This window comes from Sinohyriopsis cumingii, chromosome 15 (genome assembly GCF_028554795.1).
Source record: "Sinohyriopsis cumingii isolate HCF-2022 chromosome 15, ASM2855479v2, whole genome shotgun sequence".
NCBI lineage: Eukaryota > Metazoa > Mollusca > Bivalvia > Unionida > Unionidae > Sinohyriopsis > Sinohyriopsis cumingii.
The window spans coordinates 41,209,488-41,230,936 of record NC_142975.1 but is presented as its reverse complement, the minus strand read 5'-3'; the positions used below and the strand labels follow the sequence as shown (position 1 = coordinate 41,230,936).

General features: G+C 39.4%; 1 protein-coding gene across 7 annotated transcripts in view; it reads left to right on the top strand.

The window, feature by feature from the left end:
- Nucleotides 1-307: 307 nt before the first annotated feature.
- Nucleotides 308-21,449, top strand: part of LOC149781675 (uncharacterized) — a 44,400-nt gene continuing 23,258 nt past the window's right edge. Inside the window, exons 1-3 of one of the 7 annotated variants that reach the window (XM_089935759.1) lie at nt 308-499; nt 1,229-1,412; nt 2,290-2,435. The gene's annotated coding sequence lies outside the window, so the exon portion shown is untranslated. Of the gene's footprint in view, nt 504-1,228; nt 1,413-2,289; nt 2,466-5,749; nt 5,873-8,776; nt 8,914-21,449 lie in introns of those variants that run through there. The other 6 variants (XM_089935758.1, XR_016414760.1, XR_016414761.1 and 3 more) reach the window with 6 other exon arrangements.

Here is a 21,449-nt window from a genome sequence, read left to right as displayed (position 1 = left end):
GTCCACCGTTGTTGTTTTTTTTTTTATCAATTTGTGATTCATTGGGGCCTATTGGATAATTTTTCCTAGGGCCTACAAATCCTGTCCGCTGCCCTGGTCCTCTCTGATGCTTTTTGTGCTCATATCTACTTTTCTGTTTTAGGCAGGTTACTGAACTATTTACTCATGACTTTTAAACACACAATTTCTGTGATGGGTGTATAGATGTCAAACCTTTAAAAATTTGTTTGAAACTTTCATCACGAACATACACTATGTTCATGACAATCGCTTACAAGTTGCCTTACGTTGATTGAGCATGCGTTATATATTGTAGTGGAAAAACCCAGATTCAACTTCCTGAAAAAGGTCTTATGTCAATTGAGAGCACGTGACTAAATTGAATCGGATAAATAATCTCAGTTGCAGTATTCTAAGTCAGCAGGTGTTGCAAAGTAGAGGACATTTTAACAGAATATTAGTTTATGACGACAGTCAGATATTGAGCAGCCTTGTCAAGGTGGGTATTGAAAGCTTCGAGTCTTTTTTATAATGCATGGTCTACTATACATTGATAACATTCCGTTGTAATCACCAGACAAACGGTTGACCTACCTTAAATATTCTCAGCATGTTTTTTATGTTTTCTAATTTCATGGTGTTTGCTTTTGTAATCATATCACTATATTTTTTTTAATCTTATAGGTGTTGTCTAATGTTGTGAAGCGCTTACAGCAGGGGTGGGTGCGAGCCGCCAAGGGTTTTCATGCGACCTAGGAACAAGTCATCATTCGCACTGACTCTGTTTATGTTACTCTGTTTATCAAATAAATGTGCTTCTTTTGAAGTTTAAGTTTTCAAATATTAACAACATATTAACAACTGAAAATTAATTATGATTTTAGAAAAACCTTTTGTTTTTGCTATTTCAAATATTAATTATTTTACTTAATGAACTATGCGGCCCGCGACAAGGTGTAAATTTGTGTATGCTGCACTTGCACTGGAAAGTTTGCCCACCTCTGGCTTAGAGCTTCTAAAGACTAGGCGCTATACAAAGTCCTCATTATTATTATTATTATACATTAGTGATACAGCTTGCATTTTAAAGGCACGATACTGCAGCTGAGGGTGAATTTTCTTGCAAAAATGTTGGGACATTTATGTATATCAACTGATTAAATACTACTTAAAAGGCAGTTCAGGTTTTCGTTATGAAGTACGAGCTCTCTGAAATCTTCGTGCGTAGAGTAACGAATATATCGTCTCCATATTGAAATCCCGCTCGGCAGTGATCGGCAGATCCTGAACGAATAACACCACACATAATTCCGGTGACCGAAATTTGCATAATTGTATGCCATATTTGTAAACACTGAGGCTGATGACGTAAAACACAACCACGCTATGAGACTGGCAAAATGTCAACAACGGTGAGTACAATCTCTGGTCTCGTTCACTTATCCTTATCCTTTTCCTTTCTAAGTTTAATTTTGAGAGGAAACATTGAAATGTATGTATAAGTAATTTTATATTTATATTTGAAAGTTTTTATGGTACGAGAATGGTTTAAATCTACTTGCTTTGTACAGTATTGCAAAACCCCACCGATACTCGATTTCTTGACACTACTTTCATTTCGCACTCCCTCACGTCTTCACCACTCATTTTTATAAACGAATATTTTAAAATGCTCAAAACTGAGCAGTTTCATTAATCAATTTATAAATTCAAACCAGATTGTCACCAGTGGACCCCTAAGTTCCTAACACCCATCTTTCTGGCGTTTCAAACAAAGCGGAAAAGAATTAGTGTTCTGCTTCTCCAAGTTAATGCTTTACATAACGTTACACAAGGTTTTAAATAACAGTTTTTTTTAAATAAAAAATCTGCGACTGGAGTATAGATTGCAGGTTCACAAGTCAGGGCCAGATCATAAAAAGTACACAAACAAACGTAGTCACTTGTCACTTGAAGTTTGACCACCGCTTTATTCTTGCACGTGTTTATTGGGCATTATGCACATTGAGTAAATAAACACTTAGACTTTGCTTTGGTGCCCATTCGAGGAAAGCTGGGGCCCTTTTTTAAATTTTGGACCTGTCACCCACCCTTGACCTGATCCAACCCAGAAAACTTCCATCAAATAACAACCTCATGTATTAATTTATGATTCTCAATTAGCACTATAGTCCTGTATAAGTTTGACATGTAATCATGAATATATTAGTTGTCAGATTATGAAATACTTTTACATATTAAAATTCATTAGAGAGACTTAAATCAGCTCACATTCAAGCTCAATTCCAGAGTGACCTTAAAGAGGAAGAGGGAGAGGAAGGATAAGGCATGGAGCAAGAACCAGAGGGGGAAAAGGAGGAAGACATGCTGTGCAGCCTGAAAACAGAGCTGATCAAGCTCTACACATAGTTCAAACAAGGCAAACAAGAATGCGGGTAACTGTTTATTTATATCTTGCAAAACAGGTATTGATACATACTGAAAAATGCTTGGTACTAAGTAACTTGGCAGAGACCATAATATCTAAGTCAGTAGTGTTTTGCACAACTTAGAAAATGCATATTTGTATTACAGGATTATTTATTTTACCAAACAGTGTATGTTTAAACTGCTTTAGTTTTTGTTGCTACTCACCGCCCCAACCCAATATCGTTTGATAAAGGAAGACCATGTACAGATACTATAGTCTAACAGAAAATACAGAGGCCACCTCATTTTTATGGAGACAATCTCACAGAGTAGCCTGTTGCATGATGAGATACATATAATTGACATGAAACAAAATACAAAAAGGTTTTTAACATAGGTCACTTAAATGTACACTGTACAGTGGAAAAAATAGAACAGATTAAGTTAATGTTGTCTTCCAAGGAAAATAATATACAAGTTTTAGGACTCACTGAAACAAATTAAATGCTAACCACAATGATAATCTATTTCACTGTCGAGGCTACATAAACATTACACAGGGATAGAGACGGCAGGGGTATACATTAAGGAAGATGTAAATGCAGGAAGGCGATCTGACTTTGAGTCACATGAAATTGAAAGTATTTGGGTGAAAATTTCTCAAAATAATGCAGAATCATTCCTAGTTGGTACCATTTATAGGCCACCTGCCTCCAAAGGAATGAAAACTATTTGAAACAAATAGAAAATGTTCTTACACAAGAGAAAGAAACATATTTACTCACCATTGTAAATAAGGACCTTCTCAATGCTCAAATAAGGAGTGACTGGATGGAATTTGTTTAATCATTCGGTCTAGTCCAGCTGGTAAATGAGCCCACAAGGGTAACAGAACTATCAAGCACTCTTATTGATCACATTTATACCAACATACCAGACAATGTGGCTTAAGGTAATGTACCAAATGTTGGTCTCAGTGACAACTATCCTACTTTTTTGATTACAAGAAAGGTTAATTGCAAGAGAAATAGGAAAAATATACACTGAACTAATACTTACAGATCTTTCCAAACTGAAGTAAAGAACAATTTCAAGATGACCTATATAAACTTCTATGGAATATTATCCAAAATTTTGATGACATAGATGAAACTCAGGGTATGGACTGACTTATTTATGGATGTAGACTCTAAGCATGCACCACTGAAAGTAGATAAAGTATGAACTCCAACCTAATTGATTTACTACCGAAATCCTAGTTACTATGAAGACACAAGACCAATTGAAGGCTATGGGAAACCATGCACAATATAAAGTATGGGGAAATAACAAAACAAATATGATTAAAAAGGCTAACAAATTACTTATTTATCAATCAATGCTTGAAAACAAAAAGAACAACACAAACTCCATCTGGAAAGTCTTCAGTGAACTCATTGTGGTAACACAAACATCAGACAAATAAAATTCATTCACTCCTGGTAAATGACTTCAAAGTCACTGATGACAGTAACATTGCAAATGTTTTCAATAATTTTTTAACTAACATTACCACTAAGTTAAAATAACCAGTGATAGAAAACAACTGTGATGAACTGAAAAAATCCCTTAGGAGGTATGTTTCTCTATCCCACAGGTATCAAGAAAACTTTATAAAAAAATTTCTTAGTAAACTTGATACCAAGAAAGCTTTAGGACTTGATGATAAAAACATAGCAAGGCTAGCACATTTTCAAACATTAGCATTCAGGTTAATATCAATCCAGAAAGAAAGCAAGGCAGATTTAACTGACAGGTTAAAATTATTACCTATTAAAGACCGAATCCAGTTGAGAAAAGCCAAATTAATGTACAGTATATCCAATAATAGTGCTCCTGAATACAGTAAAACCTGTCTTGATTATATAGTGTTATTACCAGTCATGAAAGACCAGTATTTTCTGGCAGAATAGGTGGTCTTTCAAGACAGGTTCTACTGTATTTACAATCACTATTCCAGTATAGGCTACCTGTTAATACTCCTGACCTGCGATCCATGTCTACCAAACATTATAAAATTCCTTTGGAGTTCAGCAATTAGACCCATATATATATATATATATATATATATATATATATATATTGCAGTTTTTTTTAAAAATTAGACCTGTACAAAATTCATATAGCCATTTAAGTCTTGTAAAATAAATACTACACTTTTATTCTTCTGTTATTAAATATAATGCAGGCCTTAATGTGTATTTCTAATGCCCCCAAATATGTTAAGGTAATACTATATATGTACTGTCCTGATAAACATAAGGACTTAATAATCCTAAAATATTTTATTAGTCCAGAATTTAGACTGACATGCAAGAAACATATTTTTTTTCATATCTGATCTAACATTTTGGGTAAGAATTTTAATTGTCCAGTCTGCTTGGCATTCAATTTTTCCACCTCTGAACTGGTGATCATTGCAAATGATTTCTGAAATAAAAATTTTACTTGATTCAAAAGGCAGTTTTGAAACTTCTTTAATTCTTTCAACAACTTTTATGTATTCCTTGAGCATGTTATTGCCAAAGCTTAACATTTTGCTGTACAAAATATATATCCCAAAAGGTATGAATAGCTTGACAGGTATGTTGGCTACATTACAGAAAACTCTTTCTGTATACAGGATATGTGTAGCAGCTGACTATGAATGTGTAACTTGCACTTTGTACAGATAAAATCAGAATACTGCATCTGTTTACACACAGAATTAAAACTTGGGTAGTTACTCTTACAACATTTGCAGTGACTTCCATTACCAAGGTGGACTTGCAAAGATTGATAACTGATGTAAATACATGATTGTAGCAAATGTTGAAAGGACTATATTGAATAAGTGCCATTTTCTGCGCCATTTTATGGGGGAAGAAATTATTGTAAATATCACAACTCTGTGTCTCATTGTATTATTCGATGTATATAAATCACCCTATTCTACATTAAATATGCACATAAATTTCTTTTTTATACCTAAACATGACCTTTGAACATGGTCTGGTATGGGAAATTTAAGAGGAAATGCTACATTCGAGCAACTTGAAACTAGTAGAGAGCGTTAATGCATGAGTGAAACAGTGGACGTTTTCTTGACAAAGTAGTGCCAAATAAACTTGTTCCTTATATAGGTGGCTTCCTAAAAGTTATCTGTGCATTAATGAATAAATTTCGACCACCTGTGGCCAACATGGATCCATCAATTGCTGAGACCGCAAGAAGGATGGTTGAAAAGGCAAAGGGGCCAAACAGTGTTCAAATCCTGGTTCAATAGAACAACTTGCTGAATAAGTGCAAATTCTACTTTAAGATGGATGCATCCACTGATGAACTGGCTGATTTATCAAGTCAAACAGGCACCAAGCTATACAAATAAACATCTCACAGATGAGGGGTTTTATGATGTTATGATTCACTGTGGATCCAATACAAGCCTAACAATTACACAGATTCCATCAAAGGATGGCACTGTACCTACAAGGTTGGTGCTCGGGTTGTAGAGTGTTTTGCCCATGTGTCAAGTGTCATATGGTTTCTGGGCTGCAAAAGATGGAAAAAGATGAGTTGACAAAGAGAAGATCACTAACGTGTCATCTTAAGGATGCATCATTTATTCCAGAATGTGAAAATAAGAACAGGAAATCAATTAAGGAGTGATTGTTACACCACGACTACAACCTTCATCAATGATCATCTGGCTCCATTTATAAATGTGTGTGTATGTGTGTAAAAATATTTTTAAAAATAATTTGAATTGTCATCCATATCAAGATGTTTATATTATTTTGGCATGTCATTTGGGTGATTTTTAAGACATGCTCTTCAGTTGTTTTAACTTTTTATGTTTGTGTTTTACTGACTAGTTTGTTTTTCAATACTTTTTATCTTTGATGACTGTGCAGTCATGGCAGGTTCTGTCTATAGAAAATGGCAATGGTGTAGCTGACTACATTAAAGTTTCTTCTGATGTGTTGCCTGTATAATATGCATTGGAATAGTGTTACTGTATAATTTGTAGCTACCTTCCTTGGTGTTTATATTAGGTGTCAAAGGTTAAATGACTAGTACAGAAACAGTTACTCATCTTAGCCGTATGATAGCAGGTGTATATCACCCTTACTAGGTAATGTTGTGGCTGGATTGATGTGGATGTTAAAAGCATCAGGATTTGCGATTAATTGTGTTGAACTACTAACGTTAGGTAAAAATTATTTATTCAGTGCATTTCATTTTAACTTTGCATCAGAACCGCCAGTTATTTAAATAGCAGACCGCTCTGGTGGCCGAGTGGTTAGAGCATCCGCCTCGGATGCTGGAGGTCGTGGGTTCCAACCCCGGCCGAGTCATACCAAATACTTACAAAAATGGTACTAATAGCTGCCTCGCTTGGCGCTCAGCATTAAGAGGTTAGTGTTAGGACTGGTCAGCCTGGTGTCAGGATAATGTGACTGGATGGGACATCATTCATCATGTATACGGCATGATGCCCCAGTGCTAGACATCACTATAAATTGCTACATTGCAGACATCGTAGCGATATTAAAGCTGTACCGATGTCACTTTTTGGCGATAATGCCAATATCGCATATAGACGATTATTAAAATTGCCAATACCGATTATGAGACAGATTATTTCAAGAAACCGCCTGTTCTACAGCTAGTGAAAGCACTAGCATTTGATTGACAAGAAAACCATGCCTTATTTCTGTTATAACTAGCAATGCCTAAAATGGGTGCGGATTTATGTTAACAGTTCAGATGTGGTCTCAAGCCACCATACATGTGATAACTATTTCCCACATTTTATATCCCACCTTATTTCTTATTGTTAACTCATATATGCAAATAAAACTCTTTACTAAATAACATATTTATTCCGAATTAGTTGGGGGGGGGGCACATATGCTCTGTGATGTTTCTTCATTCTTTTAATTTATAGATGGTAATCATTGCTTATATACGGTACAGTAATGCCAGGTCAAGTTAGTTGCTCGTGTAAGTTTCATTGGTGGGAATGGAGATCATAATTTGCTTGTCGAGAAAAAATATACAGCATTCAGTGATCATTCCTGGGATTTATGAAGCAATTCACTAACAAGCAAAGCAAGTTAAGCGCGGCAAAAATAAATTATTGAACTCCTGGTTGACGGAGATGTACTTTCTGAAGCTAGCCGTAAAAAAAAAAGGGGGGTGGGGAATAATTCCTGAATGCGTGAAATCGACGGTCGCATTATACTAGAGGCCGACCGAAATTCGGTTTTGGTTTCGGGCCGAAAGTTGGCAAATGGCCGTCATCAGCCGAAGATCTATTTTAACTTTCAGAATGCAACGCTAGTGCTGCGTCTATTACTCTGCTTGTCGGCCGGTCAGTCGGCGCTAGGCATATCTAGGCACTGTTGCGTTTCAGTCTACTCGCGTGTTGAATACAGAGATTTCGAAGTCTGACAATATTGATAATTTCAGTTAGTTAAACTGTAGCGAATTAATCTGTGTGAAGTAGAAAATTGAAGTTAATAGTAAACGGATTAGTTAATCACCGCAAAGAATATCGAAAAATGCAGTGTGGGATTACTTCACAAAAATCGATTCTGATGCAAGCAAGGCGCAGTGCAAAGAATGCAACAAACTGTTATTACTTGGCAGCGATAAACCAAGACTTCAGACAGTTTCAGGCTTGAAAGGTCATCTGGCCACCTGCCACAAGGAGCTCCATGGTACGTATCTCAAGAGGTCCATGAACGACGGAGCAGAGCGTGCCTCGAAGAAAGATGATGATGGAGAGAAAGCGACTAAACATGCATTACCGAATTGTGTGCAGACGTCCTTGACATCAATGGTCGAGAGCAGAATGGTCTGGCCCGATGACCACGTTGCAGTTCAGCGAATTGATAAGTGCATCATGGACTTGATCGTTGTCGACATGTTACCCTACTCAGTTGTTGAAGTGTAGCATTGCTTCATGACCCAGGCCTATTTAATAAATCTTGTTCGGCAACTTCGGTTTATCTTTCGGTTTCGGCCGAAGGTGTAGTTAAACTTTCGGTTTCGCCCAACAGTCAATGTATACTTTCGGTCTGGTTTCGTTTTCGGCCGAAACCAGAAATTCAGTTTCAGTCGGCCTCTATCTACATTATACGTCACTTATCTTACATTGCAAAGTATGATCATATGGTTTTAGTATTTAAATGTCATAATCTAAATAAAGTTTATTACAAAACTATTATTTGGAAAATAATATACATAATATAGATTTGCTTAATACCTGATGTTTCTATTAAAAAAAGAGAGAGACTGAAGGAAAGTAGATATTTTACATTTGATAATGCATTTATTTCAGGTGACAACAGCTAGACATATGCTCTAACAGCGATGCGCAATGCAAAGACCATGGAAGTAGTGCAAAACAGTCATGTAATGATTTATTTTGTAATATTATGGCTGTATTGCTTGTCGTCAATAAAGTAATAACTAGCCCATCTTTTTCAGTTTTCATTGCATGCTACATTAATAGTCTTGGAAAAATATTCACTACTTATTCTGGCGACATTTTTTGAAAATCGGCAACGAAATATTGAGATTGGTGACTTCTTTTGGCGACAACTTTTTAAAAGCCATGGCCATCCCTCTAATGTTTATGCTGGAAGTTCAACAGCCACACGAGGCCTGGTTGGCTGCTGTGATTAGGGTGAGCGCATGCATGGTATTGATAATTTGTGAGCAATCAGCGGTAGTTTACAGCAAGCGTGTTAAAAATATTTACTTTTAAGAACATACTGTCTTTCAGTTAACCCCCATATCAAATGTTTATTCCTTAATTTCCACTATTTCAAGATGAATGTTATGATTAAATTTATAATTTGGAAATTTGTTTACATCGGCACCGATTATTTCTGCCGGGTCCAATTATACCGATTGTTCCAATAATCGACCCGATTATGAGTATGACCGATTAATCGGTACAGCTTTAAGCGATATGACTGAAAAATTGTTAAAGCTACGTTAAAAATCCAAATCACATCACATCACACATATTTACATAGCTCTAAGGTGATATATTCTTATTGTTGTTGCTTAGGAATACGAACATGCATGTCCGCCTACAATATTGCACATGTATAGTGTAACTTACATAAAATATATGTGCACAGCATTTGATTTCGAAACCTCTAATACTAATAGTCATTATATTAATGTTGCTATCTTTACTTTAATGGTATATATGAATATATATTCATATAACGCTATTTTATTCGTTCAAATATGTCTATAAGTATGTGAATTTCTTCATTGCCCCATCGAGAGCCCCAACTTTGCGTTCATACAAAGACTTGAATATACATGTGTGTGTGTGTGTGAGAGAGAGAGAGAGAGAGAGTTATTTAAATCACTGACTCATTTTTTCATTAAATTTTAATTTACGTACACGATGGTTGCAAACTGGGTTTCCTCCGAAGTTGGAATGCAAGTTGCATTCATCCTACAACGTCTGAATTGTTTACACTGTAAATCACCGTCGTAGCAGGATAGGTGCTGGTTAATGGCATTAGCAAAATGAATAATAAAATGAGTGTTGCCATTTGATCATTATAGGTAAACGTTCTTTATAAACGTGTACGTCCTTTCAAGTCACAGCTGTTAGTCCGAGTTTCCTCTGATCCTTGCCACCTCATTTTTGACATTTGGACATTTATGTTGGGGTGTAGGGTCAGAGCTCATTCCCTGTCGAAAAGTTGGAATTCGCTGACACCATTTGGTATGTGATAGCCGCTTACTAGCCGGCCCAGCCAACTTGAGCGACCTTTCATAATAATAATAATAATAATAATGAGGACTTTGTATAGCGCCTAATCTTTAGAAGCTCTAAGCGCTTTACAACATTAGACAACACCTATAAGATAAAAAAAACATATACTATTATTACACCAAAAAAAACCACCATGAAGTTAGAAAAACATTAAAAAAAATAAAAAAACATGCTGAAAATATTTCAGGTAGGAAACATTATTAGCTCTTTAAGTTTGTACTTGCAGTCGAAAAAAGTGCGTTTTGAGAGCCCTCTTGAATATGATCACCGTGTCTTTGTGTCTAAGTTCAGTGGGCAATTCATTCCACGTTGCTGGGCCATGGTATGCAAAAGAACGATGTCCATATGACTTTGTTTTCATAGTGGGAATAATGAGTATACGATTGTCAGAAGAGGAGCTTAAGTATCTTGCTGGTGTGTACACATGGGTGAGATCGGATAGGTATGTTGGACCAAAGTCCGACAGTGAAACGTAGCACAGAGAACAAATTTTGTGTTTGATTCTGGATCGAATGGATAGCCAGTATAGGGTACAGAGCAGGGGGGAGGTGTGCTCTGATCGAGGTACTCTAAGTATGATCCGAGCAGCTGTGTTTTGAACTTTTTGAAGTTTCTGGAGTAGATTTTGAGATGAACCAGACAGAATTGAGTTAAAATAGTCCAGTCTTGAAAGTACTAATGAACACACAAGTGTTTTAGTGGCATCAACTGAAAGATATTTGCGAATTGAGCTGATGCGTCTCAGCTCAAGATATGCAGCTTTGCATATGTTCATGACATGTTGGTGCATTGTGAGAGTACTGTCCAGAGTAACACCTAGGTTTCGTACTGATTGTGTGAATTTAATGTTGGCGTTGCTGACATTTATTGTTTGAGGTAAAGGATATGAATGAGAAAGTCTTTGTTTTGTGATCATAATGGCCTCAGGTTTATCATCATTCGTCTGCAGCTTGTTACATGTCATCCATGATTTCACTTCAGAAATGCACCTCTCTGCACCTTGGATGGTAGCATCAACTTCAGTTGGGTGGACATATTTGTATATTTGGGTGTCATCAGCGTACAGTTGGTGAGACACTGGATGATGATCTATGACACTTGAGAGCGACTGAGTGTACATAATCAAGAGAACAGGTCCAAGACCAGACCCCTGTGGAACACCAGAATATAGATCAACTGGGCTGGAGTGTATTCCATTTGCAGATACAATTTGTGTCCTGTTGACAAAGTAGGACTTGAACCACATTAAGGCTGTATCATGAATGCCAAATATATGCTGGAGACGGTGAAGTAATATATCATGGTATATTGTGTCAAATGATGCAGACAAATCAAGGAGGGTGAGGACTGTAATCTTTACGCTATCCAACGCAGAGAGAATGCCATTAACTACTTTTAGAAGAGTAGTTCCAGTGCTGTGGCAAGGGCGATATGCAGATTGTAAATTGCTAAAAAGACTGTTTGAATTTAGATGAGATACAAGCTGGGATAGAACAACCTTTTCTAAGATTTTTGAAATGAATGGGAGATTAGAAACTGGGCGGCAGTTCTTTAAATCGTTATGGTCTAGTGTTGATTTCTTCAGCAGAGGCTTTACAATGGCAGTTTTGAAAAATGATGGGAATTCCCCTGATGAGAGAGGTATTAATAACATCAGTTAGTGAAGGCAATACTGGATCTAAGCACTCAAGTAGCAGTGATGTTGGAATTGGATCAAGTTCACGTGACTTTGGTGCACTCTTCATTGGGATTGTCCGTACTAAATCCATAGAGACAGGTTCAAATGCTGCTAATGGTTGCCGCTCAAATTCTGTATCCCAACTGTATGGTGACGACGAGTCTATTGAAATTGTGGTGTCAAGCTTATCTCTGATGGTTTGTATTTTGTAACGGGGGAAATTTGCAAACATGTCCGGAAGGTCGACTGGAGAGAAGGTAGTTGGAAGTGGCGTTGATTTGTTCATTGACATTAGCTTGTTAGTAATCTCGAAGAGCTATTTGCAGCTGGAACTTTCCATGATCTTATTAGTGTAGTGGGCTGATTTCGCTGCCTGGACTATATTTGTGACATTCTTCTTAGCGACTTCATAGATTTGCTTATGAATAGTGAGTCTGGTGGAAAGCCAGAGCCTCTCAGCTTTACGGCGGTCTCTTTTAGCAGCGCGATGCTGGTCCCTAACACTGCTATACCATGGAGAACACTTTTGAATCGAAACTCTGCACTTGATAGCTGGGGCATGCTTGTCAATCAGTGAACGCAGACAGTTATCGAGTTGTTCTGCGGTAGGAGGAAGCAAGTTGCTAGGTTAGCTTGAATGTCTTGCATTAGTTTGGTTCTAGTTATCATACGGAGGTTTGTCTTAGTAGCAGATAACGGTGGAGGGTTAGGGACTGATACGTCAAGATGGCATATAATGCAGAGGTGATCTGATGCAAGGTCATGGGATACCAGGGAGGACCGTAGAATGTTATCATCAGGTTATCATGAAGAATCCAGTCTAAAATCTACAAGAATAATCAAGTTGCCACCTATCGAATTTCCATAGTCCAGGAGATTCGGAAACTGCTCCAAAAAGAGAGAGTATGCTAGCTTGTTTTTTTCTAGTAGGAGGAGGACGGTATGGGCAGAAAAAATAGACTGACCTTGCTCCAGTGTGAGTGTGGTTTGGACTAGTTCTTTGTGATGACAGCAATTCCACCTCCGCGAGAATTACGGGTGAACGACTTGGTGGAGTAGCCAGTGGGTGTTAGATCCGCACACTTCGGCTCATTGCCTGATGTTTTGAGCCATTTTTCTATCAGAAAAATATGTCAACATTCTGGTCGTTGATTCAATTAACTATTTCTGTGCGCTTTTCCGGTGGTCCTACTGACTGGGCATTGAATAATGCAATGTGCAGAGGTATTTCTTGGATAGTTGACACAAAGGTTGACGAATTAATAGGGATTTGAATTAGGTTATCTAAATCAACGGTCGAATTTTTTTTTAAACTGTTGTGCCGAAATAAGGGAGATAACTGGTATTCATCTTCCTGTTCTACGCCGGCCAGCTTTGAAACAACGTTTCATTTTTCGCTTCTGTTTACATTTAGGTAATGATGAATGTAGTCCCAGTTCATTAAGTCTATAGCACAATGTAGTGTGGAGAGACAAGGAGTGATCATTTAAAGCAATTAATGAGGGTCCATCGTAGCATAAACGGGTTGACTGACGAGTATCACGTGATGGCAGTAGTGAAGTGGGTTAGATTAGCCTCAGTGGGAATTAGCATTAAAAAACACCCTGCGCTATGATAGCCTCAATGGGAAATTTAACATTACGGAAACCCCTGGGCTATGATAGCCTCAAGGGAAATTAACATGTGAAAAAAATTGTGGGCAAGTTGAGCCTCAAGGGAAATTGAACATAGGCAAAAAAAAAAAAAAAATGGGGGTAGGCAGTTGAAAGTCAAGGTCTTTTCGTGAGATTGGAGTGGCCCTGAAAAGGTCCTTTGGTTTTCCTCTTCTTCTGTTTCCTCCACTTCTTCATCCATCCCCTTATCTTTCCTATTCTATCATCCCTGCTATGATATCTCTGGCTGCCTTTAGACCTTGAACTTGACTGGTTACCAAGTCTTTCATATCTGCATGCCTCGATTCCTTTTCTGTTCTTTCCACCACATATTCTACATCCATTATCCAAAAACAGATGTCTCTCAATACATTAAATAAAACTGATACTTGAGTCATTTTGTCTCAGTTATTCCGTAGAATGGTGCGAACGACGAACACTGTGAGTTCTTATACGAAAAGCGCGGACGTGAAGGAAAACATCCCTACTTTTCTCATTTCATATTATCTACTATCCACATACGCGAACCAGCAATAAACTAACCCAAAATCTACCATCCACACAAGCAAAGCATTAAAATCAAATCCCAATAATCTACTATCCACACTAACCTATGATAGCGCTTATCAACACAAAATCATATACATAAACTCATACACTCACACTAGGAAAAAAGAGTGTTTATATTCACACTACTCTACATACACACAATGGCAAATGGATTACTATTTCTTTTCTAAAGGTTTGGGTAGCCCTGAAAAGGGCTGCTTGTTTTGAACTCCAGGGCACCTGGTTAATGATGGCACCTTCCAGGCCTGGCACCACACACACATTTCTACTCCAGTCTCCTTTTACTTTTTTGTTGGGAGCGCAGAGGCGGAATGAGTGGCTTCAGAATCCCAATCACAAACACACACTTTCTAACCAAGATAAATAATTCAAGTGCTTATACACGCACTTCTATTTTTTTTTAAAACTTATTATAGGCAATCGATTGTTATTTCTTTTCTAGAGATTGGGATAGCCCTGAAAAGGGCTGTTTTTTTGTGTGCGAAGTTGAAGCTAGGGCGATCTTTTATATTCTAAGAATGCGACGTCCTCTGACGATAGACTTTCTGACGATAGGTCTGCTTCTTCGGAAAGAGAAGAAGAACTCTTTGGTGTCGATACGACAATCGACAAAGCCTCTGTCAGGTTCAGGTTCCTGCTGCTGTTGTTGTTGCTGTTGCTGCTCTCTCTGTTGTTTCTGAAGTGTGTACTTCTCTGTCCATTCTTCTTTCTCCCTGTTCATTTCTTCTCTGAAGAGCTCTTCTATCAGGTCTTCAGTGACTTTTAACATTCTCACATTCTCTATCTCTTCTGGCTTCGGTATCAGACTGTCTGACCCTATGCAAATTCACGTAGGCTTCGTTTAGCTTAGCTAGTCTGGAGCACATCTTCGTAGGAGGATGAGTCGACAATGGATGGTTAGACTGGAGGCTACCCCGGCTTTAAAGTCAAAGCGCGGACGTGAAGGAAAACATCCCTCCACGGTTTTCGAGCCGGAACGTTCAATGAGTGTCATGAGAGGGATAGTAAGAAGTCAAAGAGCACAAATCAAGATTCCTATAGCCAAACAAACCACAAAGGCATTTTTTTCAAAACACATTTTTTTAATTCAAAATCACTTAACACTAACAAACAACTCTAACATTTTTTTAACAATAATCCAACAATATAACATCAAACATTTTTTTCAAATCACAAACATTTTTTTCAAGTAACACATTATTTTGGACAGGGCTGACAATGTTGTGAATGAAATTGTGATTTCCACTGTTGGAAGTCATTAGGCCATTGATGGACACTACGTTTCCTAGCTTGAGACAAAAGACCAGTATAATGGTGACAAAACCATCGATCTACTTTCACATTGTTTCTAGAAGAAGAACGAGGATCAAATTCAGTCACTAAATGTTCTAAGGAATAGCCCCGACTACGATGATGCAGAAAATGCACACAATATTGTCCACACACCAAGGAATCTGTGCCTTGTAATTTCACATTATTAAATCGGGTGGTCTGAGCATTTCTTCTCATAAAGTTAATGATATCGTCTTCCAAAGGAGGTAATCCATACGAATCGAAATATTCCACACATCCTTCTTGAGGAAAGTAGACGGTTACCCAGTGGGTTCCTGGGAGATGACTGTCGTCCGTGTTGATCACATAAGATTGATGGTCTTTAGGTTTGCGATGAGGGAGTTCATCTTTAGCACAGACGACAGGATTCCAAGAAGCCGTGTACGAGCTGTGGTTCAAAAGATAATAAAGTTCCCAGGCATCCATTTTTTTTTTTTTGTCTTCTTCACAGGTAATGATAAGTGATCAATTCGATCCTGACTTTTTGCTTGAAAATGTCTGACAAGTAAAAAGCGTTTAGCTCCGACTTCTTACTCTGGTCAAAGAGAGATTCAATGCGACGGCACTCCAGAGACGTTAATGGAGGAGAAGAATGTTTATCCAAGCCTTTATACCACTCATTCAACACGAATTCTATCTCGATGTGACCCCAAGCTTTGTCCAGATATTGTCCAACTTTTCTTCTTGACTCAACATCAGACATTTGTCGTGTTGAATTTGACTGGGATGATCGTTGTGACATCCATAGCACTCTTCCTTGATCAGTTCTTTAATTATGTCTGCCAGGACTGTAGCAAAACAGGAGCTAAATGGGCTTTTTGTTCTGGCCATCTTGACTTCATCATGATAACTTCTTCGTCTTGGGATTCTTCTTCTTCCACAGTCGCCTCACATTCCATCTCCAAAGTTTCTCCACTAGGTAATGAGGGATAACAGTCTTCCATGACTTCTAATAATCTAGAATGACTTCTCTCAAACTGTTGATTTCTATGGTATTATCGAATTCTGCATACAGGATGACGTTCACCGTTACAGTAGGGGCTGGGTGTGCAAACTGAATTTCCACCCGAATCTGGCCTGATTTTATAGGGTGGAAATGACCCTCGTCGCTGCCTTGGTCTGGAGCGAAATCGAAAGCCCACAAAGCATAGCCTCCTGCATAATCTTCATACGTAATACCGTGACTGGTGTTGGTTCCTAACGGTGGCTTCGTACAAAGACAAGTACGACCTCAAGTAATTCTTCTTGTCAAAGTTGGGTTCGAAAGGTCGGGTACACAAGGTCTTGCCATCGAGACTGACTTCGATTTTCTTCACGTTGAAGTGTTGAAACTCAAAAGGGTTTTCGTCGGAGGCTCCACTGAAGGCTGAATTCTCAACCATATCAAGGATTAAACGCTTGGGTAACTGTCCTTGGAACAGATGATCTTCGATCATGGATCGCTGTCCAGCAGGAATGGTGAAGGTTTTCACTTCCACACGACGTATCGGATACTTGGAGGTCATTCTGCTCAATGTGTGACTGATGTCGCTTCCCACTTTAGGTAACATTTCCACGCGTCGTACGTAGAGCCTGGCTTCCTCGATGACAGTTTTGCAATTGGCAGCAGCAGCATTAGTCAACAAATGGAGAGTGGCACTGCTGCGATTGTGTCTCAGGCGGACATCCACCCCGTTCAGCAAACACTTCTCTTGCAACCACATGTCCAAATGCAAGCGATCCATCAGTTCTACACTACGGCTTCCAGCAATTTTCTCTTTACGCTCTTTAAACCCCACATTGTTTTCATCTAGAATTGTAAACTTGTTTCGTGTGTCAGGTTTCCATATCACACAAGCATCCAGATGGGTGTTCTTGGCTTCTTTTCCGTACGTCAAAAGATTGTCCAGGTACGCTCGGTAAGGGTAAGTATCCATGCTGCTACTGACTAGTTTGTTATTCAAGTACAAGTCCACTGAGCTGAACAAGGAATGCATGAAATTGTTGACGGGAGCTAGTACCTCATCGCCATCTAGTTCCGTATTGTCGTGATCTACAACTTTGACTTTCAGGTACAAGTAACTGCTATTCAGATCTATGTAATCTTCGGGCTGTCCTTTGATATCAAACTCGATGGGATCTGTGGCTGTCAAAGAGAAGATGGGGTGAAATTCCACCCACTGGGATTCTTCCATGGTCATCATGGTGGGGGCATGGCAAACAGATCCAGTTCCGACTTGGAACAAGCGTAAGACTCTCGGTGCATCATTTTTTCTATTTCTCAATAGGTCTCGAACGTTTCTTCTTTTTTTTATCTTTCTAGCTTTAGAAGTGTGAAGTCTGGTGAAAGGGTGTTTTCTTCGTCGTCTCTTTCTGCCTTGTCCTTGCAGAATGCCTGACTCGGTAGCGTGCAGAGCAATTATAGGTGTTTCTCGTCGGCCCAAAAGGTCTTTGCCCGTTTGCAGCAAGACGTTTTTACCTGCCCTCAAGAAGGCTTCTTTGGGGTTTTGTTTGTCGATGATGACATTTTTGAGAAATTCTTTGCCTTGCGTCAATGCCGCATCTTTCAAGGCGTGCAATCCGCGTGTCACCATCGGTTTCAAGACTGGGGCCACCGAACGAAAGGCTGATTTCATCATATCTCCTAAACCGTGTCCTCACTGTCGAGCAACGCCTCGGTACACTGGATACATGATTTACAACTCGTGAGAGAACCGTTTTCGAAAATGGAGTTTCACCGTGACTTTTCCTTTGGTGAATGGAATATTTTGTCCCACATCTCCTTTTATAGCAATGTTGACCGTGTCCAAATGCGACTTGCTGTCCGGCAAATAGTGAGGATGTACAATTTCGCGGTGAACGTGATAGGTGTTTCCACCTTCCTGGTTATTGTTCGTGGTACTATCCACTTTGAAAGGAATGACACGCAGTAACGGTACGGAGGTGTGTCCCACCACGTTGTTCTCCACCACATCGGAGTACACAAACATCAAATTCAGTCCTTGGTTCAGTTCTACAGGGAATCGAAAAAACTTGTAAAACTCAGTATTGCTGTTGATCTTCGGTTTAAAATTTGGAGCCATTTTTGTGTCTGCACCTAAAATATCAAACAAGTCACGATTAAACTGATGGACAACGTTTGGGTATCCTGAAATTTCATCAGTAAGCGACGAGCCACTTTATGGTACTCCAGGGTGACAATTTTTTTGATTTTGTTCAGGGCTTTGCCAAAGGCAAACTCGAACCTGGAAGCAATGGTATCCACCAAATGTTAACCACTAAAATAAAACCCTGACGGAATTTTCAAGGTGTAGATACTGAAGGGTGGATTGTTGGCTGGTTTTACGTCACCTGAAAACCCGATTTCATTCATGGCTTGTTGCAATTGTTCGTTCATGATTTCGACCTCAAAAGTGTTTTGCTTTTCAGTGATGTTTTGGATTTGTGTAGGGTGAATCATTTCCACTTAAGCCACTTCCCAATGGGCGTCAGAGGCATGTCTCCGCTCAAAATGGGGTTGTTGTTGTTGTTATTGGAGTGGTGATTGACACTGGCACTGGACACAAGGTTCCCGTTGTTCCCGTTGGAAGACAATTTCAGGGAGGGATTGGGAAGCAGGTAACCGATGCAACTGCTCAATAAAGTGGTCCACAATTGTTTGTCTCCTTGTTGCAAACTCAAATTGGCAATGGCTGCCCCGATGACACAATAAACCACGAAGATTTGGCAGAAAAAGACGATTTGCGTTTTAGGCACACGTTCTCCACACCACACCCACAAGGGTTGTTTTTGTAAATCTTGCAGAGAAGAACTGGGTGAAGGAATGGTCGCAGTAGTAGCTGCGTCTGTGTGAAAGGGCATGATGGTCACTTCTTTTTATAGTCGATGACAAGAATCAAAACTGGGTGGATATTCTTTCCAACGTACTTTGACTTCTTTGACACATCGTTTGCCCACTTTACGGGTTCTGCGTTCGAGAATGCTTTCGATGTCGTACACGTCGTCTTCTGTTTTGGTGACACGTTGTAACTCGGGCAAATCAAACGTTCCTTTAAGCACTTCTCCGTTCTTGTCTTCCAATTTATAGACGGCAGGATGACGGCCATGCACTCGTCCAGTGACACGAAACAATTCGGTAGTCCAGTTAGGTAAGTAACCTTTGTCGAAAGTGCGTTTGGTTTTGCCAATGCGTACCCAATCTCCTACGGCCAACACTCCACTTTTCTTGGGGACAGCCCTCGTCGGGGACGTACCAAACAGGCGCTCAAACACCAGCACTTCGTTCTCGGGAGTCGCCTCTTGCGCGGCACGTCCAGTGCCTCGATGGTAAGATTGGTTGTACGCTTGCACCAGGTGCGGTAAGATGTCGATGTATTTCAGAGTGTGATGATACGTAAAATATTTCCAAATGCGTTCTATCAAAATGCGTTGAAAAAGTTCCACGATGCTGGCTTTGGTTTCAGGATTCTCGGTGGTAAAAAAATGAATATCACGTTTCTTTAATTCTTTTTGGAAAGCTTGGTTCAGAAATTCGGTACCTTTGTCCATTTGCCATCGAAGAGGGTGACGACCGCTTTCTTTCAACACTCGTTGCAGGGCTCGCACTAACTCACTGCTCTATTTGGAAGTCAAGGGTACGACCCAGGAAAATTTGGAAAAGACGTCGATGACACAAAACAAATACTTGTAGCCACGATTGTAGCTGGCCAAATGAGAGACATCGGCTAAATCGGCTTGCCATTGATGATCGATGCCTTCCACTCGGGTGCGACTTCTGGAAAACTTGCGTCGAATGGGTTTGTGTAAAGTGTAGGTAGCTTGTTCTTGTAACCATCGTTGCACTTGAGGTAAACGGAGACTTTTCAGTCGCGTTTTGTCAGCACGATACAATTTTTGAACTCCTGCGTAACCTGCAGGATGGGAGGGATGGTAGTAAATGCTGGCTAACACCTTATCCATTTTTTGGTTTGTTAATAAGGCACCCACTCTTCGAGGATGCTACTTTGGGTGGGACGAAAGGGTGGTTTGGAAACGGATTTACGTGTCCGATGGGCTACGGGAGTATTTGTCGAAGGTAGTGATGGAGGTGGCAATGGAATGGCTTTGGTCTTCTTTTCTTTTTTCACTTCTGGTTTCCCTTTTTTCTTTTTCACTTCTGTCGAAGGAGGAGTCGACATCATCTTTTTAACCCAAGCTTTCATTTCTTCTCGTTGGGGTGTGGGGGACGGGGTCAACAAGGATGCTGCAATCTTACTTGATATGGGAGGTGCTGACGGTGTTTGAAACACTTCTCGTATCTCTTCTTCCTCAGGTCTTCTTGGGGTAGCATCTCTGGTAACCCCTGGGGATAGTAGTAGTGGTAGTGATGATGGTGCTGGACTTTTCATCAAGGTCTTAAAATCTTTCAGAGTGCGTAGTGCTGTTTCATCTAAAGCTTTCTGGTGAAAGAGTTGCAGTCGTTGCAAGAGTTGACCGTACGTTTGCGATTTTTCTGTTTCGGACAAATCTTGGTGATCCGTTAAGGACTGCAATTCGTGTTGTAACTAGAACATCTCGCTCAAATTGGGATTGGGAGGTAAATGCGGGGTGTGTTGTTCTTGCCAACGATGGTATTCCATCCATCGTTTGTAAGGCACTAAAGCTAGTTTTCGTCCTTCCATGGGGTTGTCAAGGGTCAATTCTGAGATCTTGGGACTTCAGAGGGCCTTTTTATCTTGCTCCCACCAGTCCTCCCCACATGGTTCCCAAGACTCCTTTCAGCAATGGACCTAACAAGAGGGGTAAAATCCCTCCACGTTGGACCAACATCTTTTTTTGACGAATGGGGATTTTCTTTTGAACCATTTGGCGAAGAACGTGACGATGTTTGCCTAAACATTGTTTCTGGTGTTTGGAGAAAGGGATCGTGCCTTTCAACACGTTCAAACAACATTCGCACACGGTACCGATGACCTCTTTGGAGGCTGATTGAATGAGTTTTTTTTCGTAGGGGTGG